The sequence below is a fragment of the Sciurus vulgaris genome (assembly GCF_902686455.1).
Source record: "Sciurus vulgaris genome assembly, chromosome: 4".
In the NCBI taxonomy this organism is placed as follows: domain Eukaryota; kingdom Metazoa; phylum Chordata; class Mammalia; order Rodentia; family Sciuridae; genus Sciurus; species Sciurus vulgaris.
In genome coordinates, this window is record NC_136464.1 from 16,812,645 (window position 1) to 16,828,975 (window position 16,331).

Genomic DNA, 16,331 nt, shown 5'->3' on the forward strand with positions numbered 1-16,331 from the left:
AGAGGTAGCCAGGGAGGGCAGCACCTTGGAGGTCTCTGGTGACCAGTCTTGAAAGTCCCCTGTGACCTGAGGTTCCTTTTCATGGTCCGGTCGCTACTCTCTCTACCTGAGATCTGTCCTAGGACCCGTCATCAGACACCAACGACTTTATTTACTTGCGCAGACATTGTGTCTTCCTGCTTTGAATATGGGCCCTAGTCCTGAGGCTGGGACCCGAGGGCGCAGTGCGCGTTGAGGCTGGGACCCGAGGGCACAGTGCTCGTTCTGCTTCTCCACTCTTGCCTTCCGGTCGCGGTTTTCCTGGAGAGCAGGGGGTGCCAGGCGGGTGGGAGAGCCCCGAGCGATACTTTCAGCCACTCACCCACGTCCCAGGACAAGGGAGACTTACCCTACTGATTAATAGTGTACTGTTTCTCCACGTCCCTTAGAGGGCATGCAAGGAGCCGTGGCAGCAATGAAAAGCTGTATACTGATTTTAATCTGTTTCTAAAAAAACACTAGATGATTGGATGAAAAGACAGTTCTTATCCATTCAGTGCCGATCATGTGTCAGGCACTGAGCTAAACCTCGATATGCACCGTTTCATTTGATTACCACCCCAGCCCTATGAACTAGACACTCTATTATCTCCACTTGATGGATAAGGGAACCAAGGTTCAGAGAGGTTAAGTATCATGTTCAAGGTCACACAGCTAGGAAGTGGTGAAGTTGGGGTTCAAATCCAGGTCTATTTTACCATCCAGTCCAAGTGACTTTATTAACCACTAGGAAATGGAGCCTTCTGATAAAGGAATCACCCCTGCGACCCCTCTTCTGATTGCTTGGGCATTTCAGCTAAATATACACTTTCTTTCTTAGCAATAGGGACGTTAGGGGTCTGTGCATGAGACTTATTGTTCCCTATTACCAAAAAATTCTTTTTCCTACTCATTTTAGGTGATACTGTGAAAAGGACACTTGACCCAGATACGCAGTGTCTTTGGAATACCCGGATCGCAGCGAACACCTCTTAATTAAGCTGCGACCTTTACCCAGTTCATCTGTCTTCTCCGTCTGCTCTTTTCCTACCCAAAGTGTTCAGAGTGGAAACGAGGCTGGACCCGGGAAGCATTAGCTCTCTTCTCTCTTCCCGCCTATCTGTAGCTCCAGTCCTGGTTCCGATCTCCCGCTTCCAGCTGCCCACAGGAAATCGCCACTGGACGTCTGTCCCAAAGTCACCTCCAGCTCACCGAGCCTGAAACAAAGCACATTCTCTCTCTTCCATGTCCAGGCCCCACTCTGTGGCAGGTGCTGTTATCCTCCCAGCCTAAGGAGCCCAAGGCCAGAGAAGCCACGTGGGTGACTCCACTTCCTTCATTCCTGATGTGCCAGGTGGGAGTGTGGTCAGTCTGCAGTCCACCATGGCCTCCCCAGCTTCCCAAGTCCCAGCCTCCTCAACCAGCCTCTGTGCTCAGCCCACATCACAGGCCCTGGCCCTGCCAGAAAGCTATTGCCCCAAAGATCTTTCCATATACTCATCTCCCAACAACCATGACTCCCTGTTGCCCGTGGCTTTTTAGCCTGATGTGAGGACCTCTGTAATATGGCCCATATCTGGCTCACTTCCTTTCCTTTTCAGATCTGTCTTCTCACTCATAATTCAACTTTCTTTACTGCCTCTGGCTAAAATACCTTCCTCCTCCCTCTATACATCTTTAACCTACTCAGGTATCAAGACCTGGGAAGGCAGATTAGATCATATTCCATTTTCCCACTCTGCTCAGTTGCGGTAGCTGCCTGGAGCTCTATAATGAGAACTGATCGGCATGAAAGAGAGCTATGACTGATTAGTCATGTCTGCCATGGGTGAAGCGGGGGAGACGGAAGCAGAAAGACTGGCTAGAGCCAGTGGATGGTGGCCTCTTCCATGCAGCCTGTGGCAATGGCAGCCGTCTGGATCTCCTTGCCCAAGATGGAGCATCATATCAGGAAACACACTGCGATGGGTTTTGAGGATTAAAACAAAGTGAGCTCTATCTCTAAGCAGGCCATGGTCAGGAGTCTACCTGTCTAGCTCCTTATCACATCTCACCTCTTCTCCATCTGTGCTGGATAATTTAAAACCTTACTCATAACACTTGTGGTTCACTCATGAGAACTCACTGCTCACGGCACCAGGCAGAGGGGCTGGGCACATCATCTGCACTAATCACCAAGATCTGTGAAGCAGGAACTCCTACTGGGCCATTTTGCAGATGACATGACTTTTTCAAGGACACCTAGGCAGAAGTGTGGGACCAAGGCACACACTAGGGATGACAGTCCCAGACCTTGGCTATTAGACTGGCAGGTATTCTAGGTTTCTTAGTAGGTGGTGATTCCTCTTTGATGAAGGTGCTACAGATGGCCTGCAAGGCCTTTAAGCAGAAAATTGTCACATATTATTCTGTCTTTCCCTTTCACTCCCAGGTACCCAAAACAGCCCTACACCAGAGTTGGTGGTGTCTCTTTAATACTTATATCTACTTATTGATACTCTTTCATCTATTACTCTCAACACAATTTCAAGGCACTGGAATAAAGATACAGATACATTCAGGGTCTAGGTCCTGGGCTCAAAATGGCTGAGGATCCTAAAAAAAAAATATGCCAAGAAACAGAAGTATCCAAGATCTGTGGTCTCAATGAAATGTTTTTTTCCCAGATGCAGTAGCAATTTTTGGCCACAAGAGGGAAGTAAAGACAAGGCTACCAAGACCAAATCCTGGCAGCCTGTCCATCCAGGCCTCAAGTTGGTGGAGTCCTTGGCAGCAATTATTGTTTATTATGGCCACTGTGATTAATCTCCAGATGAATCTTACCACAACAGGATGGTGCAAAGATCTAATGGGTGACTTCCCTGCAACTTCTGGCATAAGTTAAGGTAGAATGGGCATTTAATTCATGCATCCATTTGTTCTACCTGCATATGCAGAGCACCACGCTATCTGGGAGAGGAGGGGGATGATGGACTTGTACAATCAACTCTACTGCAGATTCTTAAAGGTACTTGAAACAGAGGAGGCCCTGAGCATGTCTGAAAGAAGCCAGGAGGGCATCTCAGAGGAGGCGATGTCTGGGCTGGAGAAGTCTGGAGTTCACCAGATAATGCAGGCTAGAGGTAGGGCATCCCAGGTAAAGGCAACAGGAGAGGGGCAGCCACAGACATCACTGACGTAGAAATGATTCTTTTTACTATTTGCTCTGGGCTGGAATCTGATGACCATCTTCGAATGGAGGCTCCTGAAATTCTCCCATCTTTTGGGGTGGGGTCAGGTTTATAATCCTCATGGCAGTGCAGCTAAAGGCTCTGGCTAAAGAGGAGCAATGGGAAGCATATTTTCTAGAAAGTTCTTGTGATTGTAGTCTCCTGAGCAGATGCGTGGGCATTCGCAGTGAAGGCACTGAGGATCTTCCTCTGGTCAAGCCCCCAAGGGCTGAGGCTGAGGCTGGGCAGGAACATGGGGACACTCTACCCCCGCCTCCTGCTCTGACAGCTGAGGAGCCCTATCTCCTCAGGAGAATAGCCTGCATCCCCGAGCATGTGATTTCCTGCCTTGCTTTATCCAATGAGCTTTTTCCCTCCCCCAGTGGCCCTTCCGCCTTTTCTCCTGGGCAAGCCTGGCCCACATCCTGCAGCCCCAACTGATGCCCCTGAAGTTGATCTGAGGCTCTGGGTATCAGCAAGGGGCAGGAGCTCCTGTGGTGGTCCTGAGTTCAACTCTAGGCTCTGTGAGCATCTTAGCTGCGTGAACTTGGACTTGACATTTTATATTCACTTGGCCTCTGTTTCTCTGTCAGAGAAATGGGTGCCATAGTCTTTCTCCCCAGGCTGTGGTGAGAAGTCAGAGGCAACTGTCTGTGACCTCGCATCCAGGTAGGGGCCTAAGCTGTGGATTTAGCACGCTGGAGAGCCATGCAGGAGGGGACCAGGTGTGCTGGGGTCCGGGTATGAGGAGCACCTGGACAAAGGCCATAACTTAACCCCTCAGCTTAAGCTAAACCTTGGGGGGCATCAGGTGTCCTCTTTCCTTTGGTTTGGGGAGCCCATATCGGGGAACAACACCTGTTAACTGTTGCCTCCTGGGATCAAGTCCCTTAACCCAAGGTGGCTGGAGCAGAAAAGGCGGAGGGGAGCAAAGGAAGGGTGCAATGTAGGAGCTGGCCGCTGGGGGCGCTAGAGGACAGCCATGGCCTCCTCGGAGGCCTCCAATGGGCACATTCCCACGGAGGCAGAGGCCGGCTCCTCAACCCCAGCTTTGCAGCTGTGGGTGGGCGTGTGGGTAAGTGGGCCGCGTGGGAAGGGAGTAGAAGCCACGTGAGGGATTAGGGAAGGTCCTGCTGTGTTCATTCATCATGCTGGTGGCTTTACCGCAATAGAGGAATATAACTGATTTACCGAGCTCGGGCCAGGCCCGTCATATTCCACACGGGAAATCTCCACCACGGACCTTCCAGGCAGGCATCTTTACTATTCCCATTTTACAGATGAAGCCACCGAGGGGAGAGTCTCAGGAACTTTCCCCATGCTCAGAGAAGCAAGAGCCAAGATTAAAACCAGTTGCCTCTCACTTCAAAGTTCAGCCTCCTTCCATTTCCCAGCTGCTGCTCTGAAAGAATTAGTCACTCTTGAGCTGAAAGGAAAAGGCCCTCTGACTTTTTTCCCTTGACAATTTGTTATTCTGAATCAAAGTGAGTCTAACTCAGAGGCAGATTCCCAAAGCCAGCAGATGCTCAGGAGGTGACAAACAGAACCTTCGCTGTGAGCAGAAAATAGATCCCAACCTGGCGTCTTCCTCTTCTCCTGCCCACCATCCTACCTACGGCCCTCAGGCTGGGCCAGATCCCCTCCCCAGGCCTCTCTGGAAGTGGACTGCCCTGCCCTACAGGGATGGGTCTTCCAGCTCCTGCCCCACTGGAAGCAAGACAAGTGGAGGATGTGTGGTCTTGGGCAGGTCTTGTCGCCTCTCTGGGCTTAATGTCCTCGTCTGTTACATGGAGTAGCACCGATTTGCATCTGAATTTTGATGGTATTGAAATGTGGTTGATCAATGACACAGCAGTCCCCACATACAGCACTCAGCACAGAGCCACCGTCCAGCCAGGTTGGGGTTCACTGTCTGCATCCCCCTCGTGCCAGGGGCAGGTACCTGTGGAATTCCCTCGCCCTTGGAGGCATCTCTGCCCTCACTCCTGGGGTCTCCAGAGTATTTTCTACCCCCGGCAAGAACTTGGACCCAGGCCCCTTCAGAGATGGAGAGAAGAAAGTAACTTGAAAAGTTCTGGGGGAAGATTTGATTTTCTCTCTTTTTCCCCGGCGAGCCTGTCAGCCTCCTACCTGGTTCTTTGAAAGTTAGAGCGTTAGCTGGGCCAGCGGGGAGCCAAACACACTGCAGGCCCTGCGCGGGGGCAGAGGCAGCCGGAGCTTGGCTCACCGGCTCTCCGCCTTCTGAATGGCGCCCTCTGAATGGCGGGGCCGTCTCTCCTTGAGTAGCAGTCTAGAGCTGCCCGGGACTGTCAAACTTGGTGGCTCTCCAACTCGCTGCAGCCCTACAGAGCAACAAGCCAGAGCCTGTGAGCCCCTGTGGCCTGTAATTGGTGATTTATGGGGGAGCCAGCCATCATCCATCACCCCGGAGAACAGCGTACTGGCAGGGCCACCGCGCCCAGCCGCGTGCACACACAGGATTTCTCTGTGGCCTCCCCGGCCTCCCTGGCTCTGCACCCCTTGCGTCTCCTTAGCCAGATGTCAGAGAGGTGGGAGAGGGCGGAGGCCTTCCGAGAAGGCCCTGGGCTTGAGAAGGGTTGACTGGGGCTTTGCGGGGACGCTGCCTCTCAGTGGCTCCAGGGCTCCCTGGTGAAAGGACTCAGCCACCATCTGACCCCTGCTCTTGGCTTGTACAGCTCCCTGGATCTTGCCCATGGATACCCGCCTCCTGTGTATACCTGTGTGTGCTTCTAGGTCAGGGTGAAGCCCGCCACCTCTTCTGGCACCGCTTAGTTTCTTTCAAACAGGGCTGATGGTTCTCCTCAGATCTATCTGCAGGTGTTTATTCCAAACGTGTGCAGATGGACAGAGGCCATTCCCTGCTGCCCTGGACATGTTTATTGGCCAACAGACACAGAATGCTCTGGAACCACCAATTTCAGTTCCCAAGTCATGGTGGTCCCAGACAGAGGAGCCCATGGGTGTTCCATTTTTGTAGCAATAAGCCGTATGGTTGCCTGTGGCTTGCCCATTGGATTTCCTTCCTGAGAAGACAAAGAGGAGGAACCTGGCTGAGCCACAGGGTGGGAGGGAGGCAAGTCCCACGCAGCTGGGGAGCTGGGCAAGGGCTGGACACTCAGCCACAGTCGCTGGCTGGTGAGCTTAGAGAGAGGGAGTGGCAGAGGCGAAGTCAGGACTGGCTGGACTCAGATTCCAAAGAGACTGAGCAATGCCTAACGAGCTGGAGTCCATCTTGAAACAACTGTTGAAATTAGAAGAGACCGAGGTGCAGAGGATGGACAAGCCAGACCTCAGTAGTGTCATCCACTACGTGGGCATTATCCAAAGTCGTCTGGCCCAACCTGCTCTCCTGAAATCCAAAAGCCTGTGAAACAGAAACCTGTCCTCTTTCCCCATAAGTTCGGCACTGAAACTCATTTAGCAGTGAAATCTGACCTGAATTGATGTGAGGCAAATGATAATTTTTATGTGTTCCACCAAATGGGAATACGCATAGTTTTTCATGCAAAAATACTAATGTGTTTGATCAAAGGCTGCCATTGCCGATCCTGTGGTGGGAGTTATGTAATATACAGTCTGTGCCCCAAATTATTCCTTTTCTAAAATCTGAAAGGAAAAAAAAAAAAAAAAGGCTCAATTTTAAAACATCTCAGATGCCCAGCATTTCTGGATAAATCCTGGGGACCTGCCATAGATTCCTCAAAGAATTGTTCTGAAAATCAAATGAGGTAACACATGTAGAGCACACACCTTGCAAGTGATCCTGGGCCCAGATCCTAGCCCCAAGTGGCTTTCCGGACAGAAGATGGCTGAGCTTTTCCATAAGGGAGCAAAAGAGACTTCCCGCAACACCAGAAACCACCCCCCAGACCCTCAGCACCCCCAGCACCCTCAAATCATATTTCTCCCAGTGCGTCAAACCACACACACCTGACGCCTTCCAGCTTGCACACTCAGCCAGCCTGCTTCCCCAGCCGCCTTGGGTTGCTGTAGTCCCAGTTGGTGATGAAGTCGGAAAATGCATTCACATCTGTCCTTGATCCGCTAAGTCAAGAACATAAAAACCCAGCAGCACAAAAGCGTTCTCGCGCACACCCCTTGCAAAAGGGCAGTTCCCGTCAACCGCGTGGGTGAGCGAGAGCTTCTTTACATATGTTTTTGATGCCGAAACTATAACATTTGACTTTTCTCCCCTGCTCCAAAGTGTTATCCAAATAAATAAGAATTAGATGATGTTTGTTTAAACTCAGATGCGTGACCTCAGATTCTTGTTTCTCTTCTGACTTCAGCATAAGGCTTAGCTACTTAATCCCTACACTTTTAAGCATGCTATTTATTTATATATTTATTTATTTCATCGAATCCACTTAGGCTGTGAATCACCTCTTGCTGGGCAAGTCCGTAAGAGAGGAGGGCGTTTTGTATTCTCGCCAAGGTGGAACGAAGTTCCGTCGAAGCCTCGTGGCTCTCTCGATGTTGGACCTTCTTGTTTCCTTATCTGAACCTCTAACCTGGGCACTTGACTTCCTGCCAAGGAGGAAGCGGCCTAGGGAGACCAGTCGACCTGCTCTGCCTGAGACTGAGGAGTTCTCTGGGCTTGGATCCGTCAGTTTTAAAACCCAGGGAAGCCAGGACAGGCTGGGATAAAGTGGCTGACCTGGCACGGGGCATGGTATTGGGTGCATCCAGGTAACCCTTCCCGACGACTGGATCAGAATGCGTGGACCAGGGTCTGGAGGGTCAGCTTTGATTTTGAGTTTATTGCCACGTGGTCACTCAATCAGTGAAAGGAGGGAAGCGAGGAAGGAGGCAGAATGTGAGGACTTTGGCAGGAATCGAGGGTCCTGGCCCCACTTCCACGGGTACCAGTCACCTGGGACCAGGGGTGGAAACACACCTGGCGGGGGGTGGCTAGTGAGGACCCTGAGGTGACCCAGGGAGGAGGACCCATTGGCTGCACCTCTCCCACAGTCCCAATGAACACTGTGTCTCTGCAGGAATGAGTTTTAAAGAAGGGTGAGGGAATCCAGAGGTAACCCTGATCATATTCTGAAAAGGCCAAAAATGTGCACCAAGGGGTTGATCTTAAAGAGACGGTTTTAAATGGAAGCAACTGAGATATTCATGTTGAGGGTTTTCTTTTTAAACTTATCCGTGGGGGTGGTGCAGGGTCAGGTCAGCATTACGTGCAGGAAGAAGGTTGCACTCTGTGGACACCTGCGAGTCTAAGTATGGACATCCCTCCCCCGCGGTGGGCTGCCATTGCTACAGCTCACGTGGCTTTTTGGTATGACAGGACCCTAGATGGCCGAGCTCCCACTGTTCCCCTCCCCATCTCACCTGCTGCCCGGGCCGCCCCTCCCTCTAAGAGTGCCCAGCACACTGGGCTGCTTCCTATTCCCGCTCTCAGGTTTCTGCCTGCCTCAGGGCCTCTGCACGTCTCCTGGTCCTTCCTCCTGAACGTTCCCCTGCTTCTTTTCTGAGATCGTTCTTATTTTCCTCTTCTCTTTCCTATATTAAATGTCTCTTCTTCAGACACATAACTCATGACCCCTGAGATTAGGCCACAAACCTCTATTACTACCTAGAGTCATGGTGATTAATCATCTGTGATCGCTCTTGAATTTCAGATGCAACTACCAGATTGAAAGGCCCACAAGAGCAGAAACCACGTCTGTTTTCGTTAGTGCTTTATTTTTATCATTTAGGCAGTGCCCAGCTCATTCTTATATTGGTGGAAGGAAGGAAAGAAGGAGGAGAGGAAAGAAGAGGAGGGCAAAAAGTGGAGAGGAGGGAGAGAAGGGAGGGAAGGGGCAGCTAGAGAACCAAAGAGCACTTTCCAGGGAGCATCTTGGTGTTGTGTAGAATTAGAGTATTTGGCCAAGGGTTTGCAACCATCCTAAGGGTTGCAATATCCTTAGGGTCATATTCTTCTATATTTTGTCCCTGCCAACAGTTGGGGCAAAGGTATTTGCCAGGAGAGGCTGAGCAGTGAGACATTTTGGGAAACAAGGGCTTTGGAAAGCTTGCATTTCCTGGGAATCTGGAAGGCAAGAGGCAGCCCAGAGCTGGTTGCCTGCTCAGGACAGACCCAAGGAGGCCCTAAGCTCTCACCTCTGGCAGTCAGGTGCTGCACAGGCAGGAAGTTAAGGGCGAGGCATAACACTGGCTGCCTGCATATCGAGGACACCTCAGTACACCCACAGAGCCCATCTTCAAAGACTCGGGGTTGTTTGATCTTGTTCCAGACATTTAAAGCAATCTCTGTTCAGTCACTAGGTAACAACTAAACTAATAGCACAGAGACTTTAGTAGTCACAAATGACAGGGAATACAGACTTCATAAAATTAGTTCAGAGAAGATATTATGTGAACAACCACCATGACAAATAGAAGAAACAAAGCCTGGTGAGGAGGAAATTCTGATTTCAAGAGTTACCACATTACGATATCCCAGACGTCCAGGTTTTCAACAACGGCCACAACCAGCTGTGAGACATGCAAGGAAATAAGAAAGTACGGCCCACACATAGGATGAAGAGCAGTCGGTAGTTCCCGAGGAAGTTTAGAGATCCAACTTACTAGATCAAAATTCTGTATCTACTATTTTAAATATGCTGAATGACCTGGAAGGAACCATGTGTAAAAAAAGTGAAAAGAAACCATTAAGAATGATGTAAAGACACAGAAAGGAGGAAAGAGAGAGAACTTATAAAAAGGAACCAAATCGAAATTCTGGAGTTGAAAAGTGTAATAAGCGATATGAAAAATTCACTAGATGCCCTTGACAACGTATTTGAGCAGATGTAAGAAACGCTCAGGAAATTTGAAAGTAGAGTAATTGAGATAATCAGTTGAAGTCACAGCAAGAAAAAGAATGGAGAAAATAGCAGCTGAAGAGGCCTAGGGAACACCATCAAACATACCAACATACACGTAAGGAGACTCTCGGGGGGAGAGAGAAAGAGATAGAAGGACTATTTGAAGAAATAATGGCTGAAAACTTTCCAGTTACAATGAAAATATTAATCTACACACTCAAGAAGCTCAAGTTTATCCAAGTAGGAGAAACTCAAAGAGATCCAGTGTGATACACAGTAAAATAAAACTGTATAATCAAAGACCAAGAAGGAATCTTAAAAGTAGCAAGTGAGAATCAACTCATCATGTATAATTAATAATCCTTAATAGATGAACAGCTGATTTCTTTTCATACACCATGGAGGCCAGAGGCAGTGAGACCACATGTTCAAAGTGCTGAAAGAAAATAAAACTAACAACAAAGAATTCTGTATCTGCCAAAACTACCATCAAAAACTAAAGGAGAAATTAATATTTTATCAGATAAACAAAAATGGAGAGAATTAGTCACTATTATATCATCCCTAAAAGAAATGTTAAAGGAAGACTTTGGGGTCAAAATTTCTCAGACAGTAACTGAGATCCACCTGAAGAAATAAAGATTGCCAGTAGAGATAACTATGTAGATGAATATGAAATACGGTATTAACCTATTTTTTTTTTGTATCTGCTTTCTTCCTACATAATTTCAAAGATGGCCAACTGCCTACAATGATATAAAATTATAAGCCTTTGTTGATGGGCACACTATATATAATGGTGTAATTTGTGACCATAACAACATAAAGAGGAGCAGAGCAATATGGCTCAAATAGTTGGACACTATTAAAACTAAGCTGGTATTAATCTGAACCAGTGTATTAGAAATTATAATGTTAATTGTAATGTTCAGGGAAACCACTAAGAAAAAAATGTATTACAAAAGAAACAAAGGAATTAAAATGGTATCCGGGGAAAAAGCTACTTAACATAAAAGAAGTCAAAAGTGGAAGATTTGAGGAACAAAAACTGATGTGGTATAAACAAACAGGAAAAGGAAAGAAGAAAAACCTTCCTCATCAATAATCACTTTCAAAAATGGTTTAAATTGTCCATTCAAAAGGCAGGGTGAGCTATATGCTACCTACAAGGAACTCACTTTAGATGTGAAGAGGCGTATAGATTAAAAAAGAGGAAAGATTTCAAAAGGTGTTCTAGAAAATAGTAACCAAAGAGTGTTAGAGTCACTATTCAAATAGCTGATAAAATAGAATTTTGGTCAAAAATCGTGATGAGACAATGGAGTTTATATTATGACAAGAGCGTCGATCTGGCAAGAAGATTATAACTGTTATAAATAATGTATTTCAAACAAGAGATGTCCAAAATATGTAAAGCAAAACCAACAGAATAGAATGCAGGAGGAAACGGATCAATGAACTAGGGACTGAAGAGCCTCCTTAGCCTGAAGGGCAAGTAGGAGAACCCACAGCTAACATCATAGTCCCTGGGGAAAGCATGAAAGCTAAGAATCCAGTTCTCAGCATTTCTACTTCACAAGACACTAGAAACTCTAGTCAGGGTGATTAGATAAGAAAAAGAATGAAAAGTTATACAGAGAGTAAAGGAAGACATAATGCTTTCTCTAATTCAAAGATGACATCATCATAATGTAAAGAAAACCTTGAAGAACCCATGCTCAAAATTAACTATTAGAGCTCAGAAACAAGTTCAGCAAAGTTGCAGGATATATATAAGATTAATATTCAAAAATTGGTGGTATTTTACTGTGCTAACAATGAATGATCTGAAGATGGGATTAGGAAAACATCTTTAGCAATTAGAGAAATGCAAGTCAAAACTACGCCAAGATGTCATCTCACCCCAGTCAGAATGTCAACTATCAAGAATATAAAAAACAATAAATGTGGGTGAGGATGTGGGGCAAAGGTACATTCATACATTGCTGGTGGGGCTGCAAATCAATGCAACCATTATGGAAAGTGGAATGGAGATTCCTCAGAAAACTTGGAATGAAACCACCATTTGACCCAGCTACCCAACTCCCCAGTATATACCCAAAGGACTTAAACTCAGCATACTACAGTGACAGAGCTACATCGATGTTTATGGCAGCTCAACTCACAACAGCTAAACTATGGAACCAACCTAGGTGCCTTTCAACAGATGCATGGATAAAGAAAATGTGGTCTATATATACAATGGAATATTACTCAGCCTTAAGGAAGAATGAAATTATGGCATTTGCCCATCAATGGATAGAGCTGGAGAATATTATGCTAAGTGAAATAAGCCAATCTAAAAAACCAAAGGCCAAATATTTTCTCTGATATGTGGATGCTAATTCACAATAAGGATGGGGAGGGCTAGGGAAGAATAGAGTTACTTGAGATTAGGTTGAGGGGAGTGCAGGGAGGGAAGGTGGCATGGGGATAGGAATGATAGTAGAATGAATCAGACATTATGATGCTGTGTACATATATAACTAGATGCCAGTGGGATTCTATGTCATATACAACCAGAAGAATGAGAAATTATATTCCATCTATATATGATGTATCAAAGTGCATTCTACTGTCATGTATAAATAATTAGAATAATAAATAAATAAAAAGAAAACTATTCTACTTATAACAATATTAAAAAGAAAAAATACTTAGAAATAAATTTAAGGAAATATAAGACATATACTAAAATTACAAAACATTACAAAAGGAAATTAAAGAAGTGATGCCTAGTGTCTTGTTCTATTTGGGTTTCTATAACCAAATATCATAAATTGGGCAGCTAATAAACAACAGAAGTTTATTTCTCAGAGTTCTGGAGGTTGGGAAGTCCAAAATCAAGGAAGGCTTAGTGTCTGGTGGTGACCCATTTTCTGACTTACAGATGGCACCATCTTGCTGTGTCCTGACATGGTGGAAGGGAAAAGCTAATTTCCTGGGCCTCTTGGATGGGGGTGCTAACTGCAGTCAAGAGGGCTCTCCCCTAATGTTCCAGTCTCCTCCTAAAGGTTGCATATCCAGATAGCACTATTTTGAGATTAGGATTTCAACCAATGAATTTGGAGGGGACATAAATATTCAGAATCTGCACTATCAAATTTGGTGGTCCTTTTTTTTTTTTTTTTTTTTTTTTTTTTTTTAAATAGAAATGAACAAATTGATCCTAAATTTCAGATGTAATTGTGAGGGACACCAAAGAGCCAAAGCAGTCTTGGAGGGGAGAAGAGAGAAAGGTTTGGGGACTCACACTTTCTGATTTCAAAATTACTACAAAGCTGTGGCAATCAAAATGGCGAGCAGCATAATGTCAGCCCTATAGACAAGTGGGATGGAGCCTGGGTCCTGGTGAAACCCATTCTCTCTGATTGACTGATTTGTGACAAGAGTGCCAAGACCCTTCAGTGGGGGAGAAAAGTGTTTTCAACCAGTCATGCTGAGAGGACTGGACATCCACATGGAAAAGGATGAATTCAGACCCCCGCCTCTCACCACGTAGAAAAAGAACTCAAGGTACACTCATACATTGCTGGTGGGGTTGCAAATTAGTGCAGCCACTCTGGAAAGCAGTATGGAGATTCCTCAGAAAGCTTGGAATGGAACCACCATTTGACCCAGCTATCCCACTCCTTGGCCTATACCCAAAGGACTTAAAATCAGCATACTACAGAGATACAACCGCATCAATGTTCATAGCTGCTCAATTCACCATAGCCAGATTGTGGAACCAACCTAGATGCCCGTCAGTTGATGAATGGATAAAGAAACTGTGGCATATATATACAATGGAATATTACTCCGCCATGAAGAATGATAAAATTATGGCATTTGCAGGCAAATGGATGAAATTGGAGGATATCATGCTAAGTGAGATAAGCCAATCTCAAAAAACTAAAGGACGAATGATTTCGCTGATAAGCAGATGAGGACATATAATGGGGGGTAGAAGGGGTTAGCGTTAGGGCTAGGGTTAGGTTTAGGGTTAGGGATAAGGAGGGTGGTAAGAATGGAGGAAGGAAGGACTGCATAGAGGGAAAAGAGGGGTGGGAGGGGTGGGGGGAAGGGAAAAAATAACAGAATGAATCAAACAACATTGCCCCATGTAAATTTATGATTTTTAATAAAAAAAATGGAAAAAAATTAAAAAAAAATTTGTTATAAAATTTAAAAAAAAAAAAGAAAAAGAACTCAAAATGAACTCAACACCTATATGAGCTGAAATCACAAAACCCTTAAAAGAAACTTAGGTGTAAACACTCATCACCTTAAATTAGGCAACAGTTTCTTAAATGGGGCATCAAAAGCACAAGTCACAAAAGGAAAAAAAACTTGTACTTCATTAAACATTTTGTGGCATCAAAGGACATTTTTAATCAAATACAATCTATGAAATGAGACAAAATATTGGCAAATCATATATTGTATATGGGTTTAGTATCTATGATATAAAAAGAACTCCTAAAACTCAACAAGAAAAAGACAACCCAACTTAAAAATGGGCAAAGGACAAAAATTGCACTTCTCCAAAGATGATACATAAAGGGTCAAGGAGCATATGAAAAAAAGGTCAATATCATCAGTCATTAGGGAAATACAAATGAAAACCACAGTGAGATGTCACTTCACATCCAGTGAGATGGCTAAAATTCCAAATTAAAAAAGAAAAGGAAGAGTTGGTGAGGATGTGAAACGATTAGAACTATCACAGATTTGGGATGAGAATGTTAACGGTATAGCCACTGTGAAAAGTAACTTGGCAGTTTCCTAAAAAGTTAAAAATAAAATTACCATTTGATTCAACAATTCCACTCCTAGGTATATTCTCAAGACTATTGGAAACATCTGTTCAGGCAAAAACTTGTCCACGAGTGCTCAATCACAGTATTATTCATAGAATCCCTGAAGTGGAAACAACCCAAATATCCATCAACTGACTAATTGACAAACCAGATATAGAAGATCTCTACTCTAGACCAGCCATAAAATAAATAATAAAGAAGTGATACACACTGCATCATGGATGAACCTTAAAAACATGCTGTGTGAAAGAAGCCAGACACAGAAGACCACAGATTATGTGATTCCATTTATATGTAATATCCAGGAAAGTTAAATCCATACAGACAGGGAGATTAGTGATCACCAGGGACAGGCAGGAGAGGATATAGGCCGTGACTGCCTAATGGGTCTAAGATTTCTTCTTAAAATGGTACGAATGTTCTGGAATTAGAGAGTGGTAATGAGCGTACAGCATTGTGAATACACTGAAAATCACATAATCATACATTTTGAAATGGTAAATATATGCATTCATTGTTATGTGAATTTTATTTTAAAATATTCACCTATTTGCTGATCAAATTTCTACAATGTCCCTACTGTCCTGTAACAGTTAATGGAGTCAGAGTTTAAGAGGACACAAATATACCTAAAGGAGACTTATCTGTTAGGAATGCTTTTGGCTGCATGTAAGGAACGTGGTGTCTCAGTCGTAAGGACATTAACCATTTAATGAACAACTAATCTGAAGGCAAGTGGCTTTGGGAAAGAGGTCTGGAAGCATGACACTGTCATCAGCTAGTAACTTAGTGTTTAAGAGTGTGTCTATGTTCCAGGCCAGAGAAGGGAAGGGTGTGTCACTAGCCCGATCTCCTTTTGCATGTGTCCCTTCCATCAGGAAAGCAGAGTCTCCCAGTACCTCTCCAGTCCCCAGTACCTCCCACTGGTTAACACTCTGTCAGATGGCCACACCTAACTGCAAAGAAGATTGCAATCAAGTACCTGATTTGGTTTTTCAACATCTATCAGAGGAGGGCACAGAAAGTGGAATTAGAAAAGACAATTGTATTCCACTATCACAATGACTGCCAGGGAGACCAAATATCCCTTAGGATAGGGAAGGAAGTAGGTTTCCTTGTGAATGCTGCCTCTGATTGATTAGTAGTGACTGTCTGGAACACTATGTTGAGAAAAACTCAGGTCAATACTAGACTCAATGCCTTAATTGATTATTGATGTCTCCAGTGGACAGAGAGGGAAAATGGCAGTGTGTGTGGTTTATATTTATGAGCTTTGTCATAGGAGTGTTGTCCCTGACAAGAGAATCCAGCAGTGAGCATTATGGTAAGACCATTATGTGCACAAGAATTCTCTTGGTGGAAGACTTTGTGGAGCTATATATTGTTCTGGCACTAGAAACAAAGGAAAATGATTCCCAGAA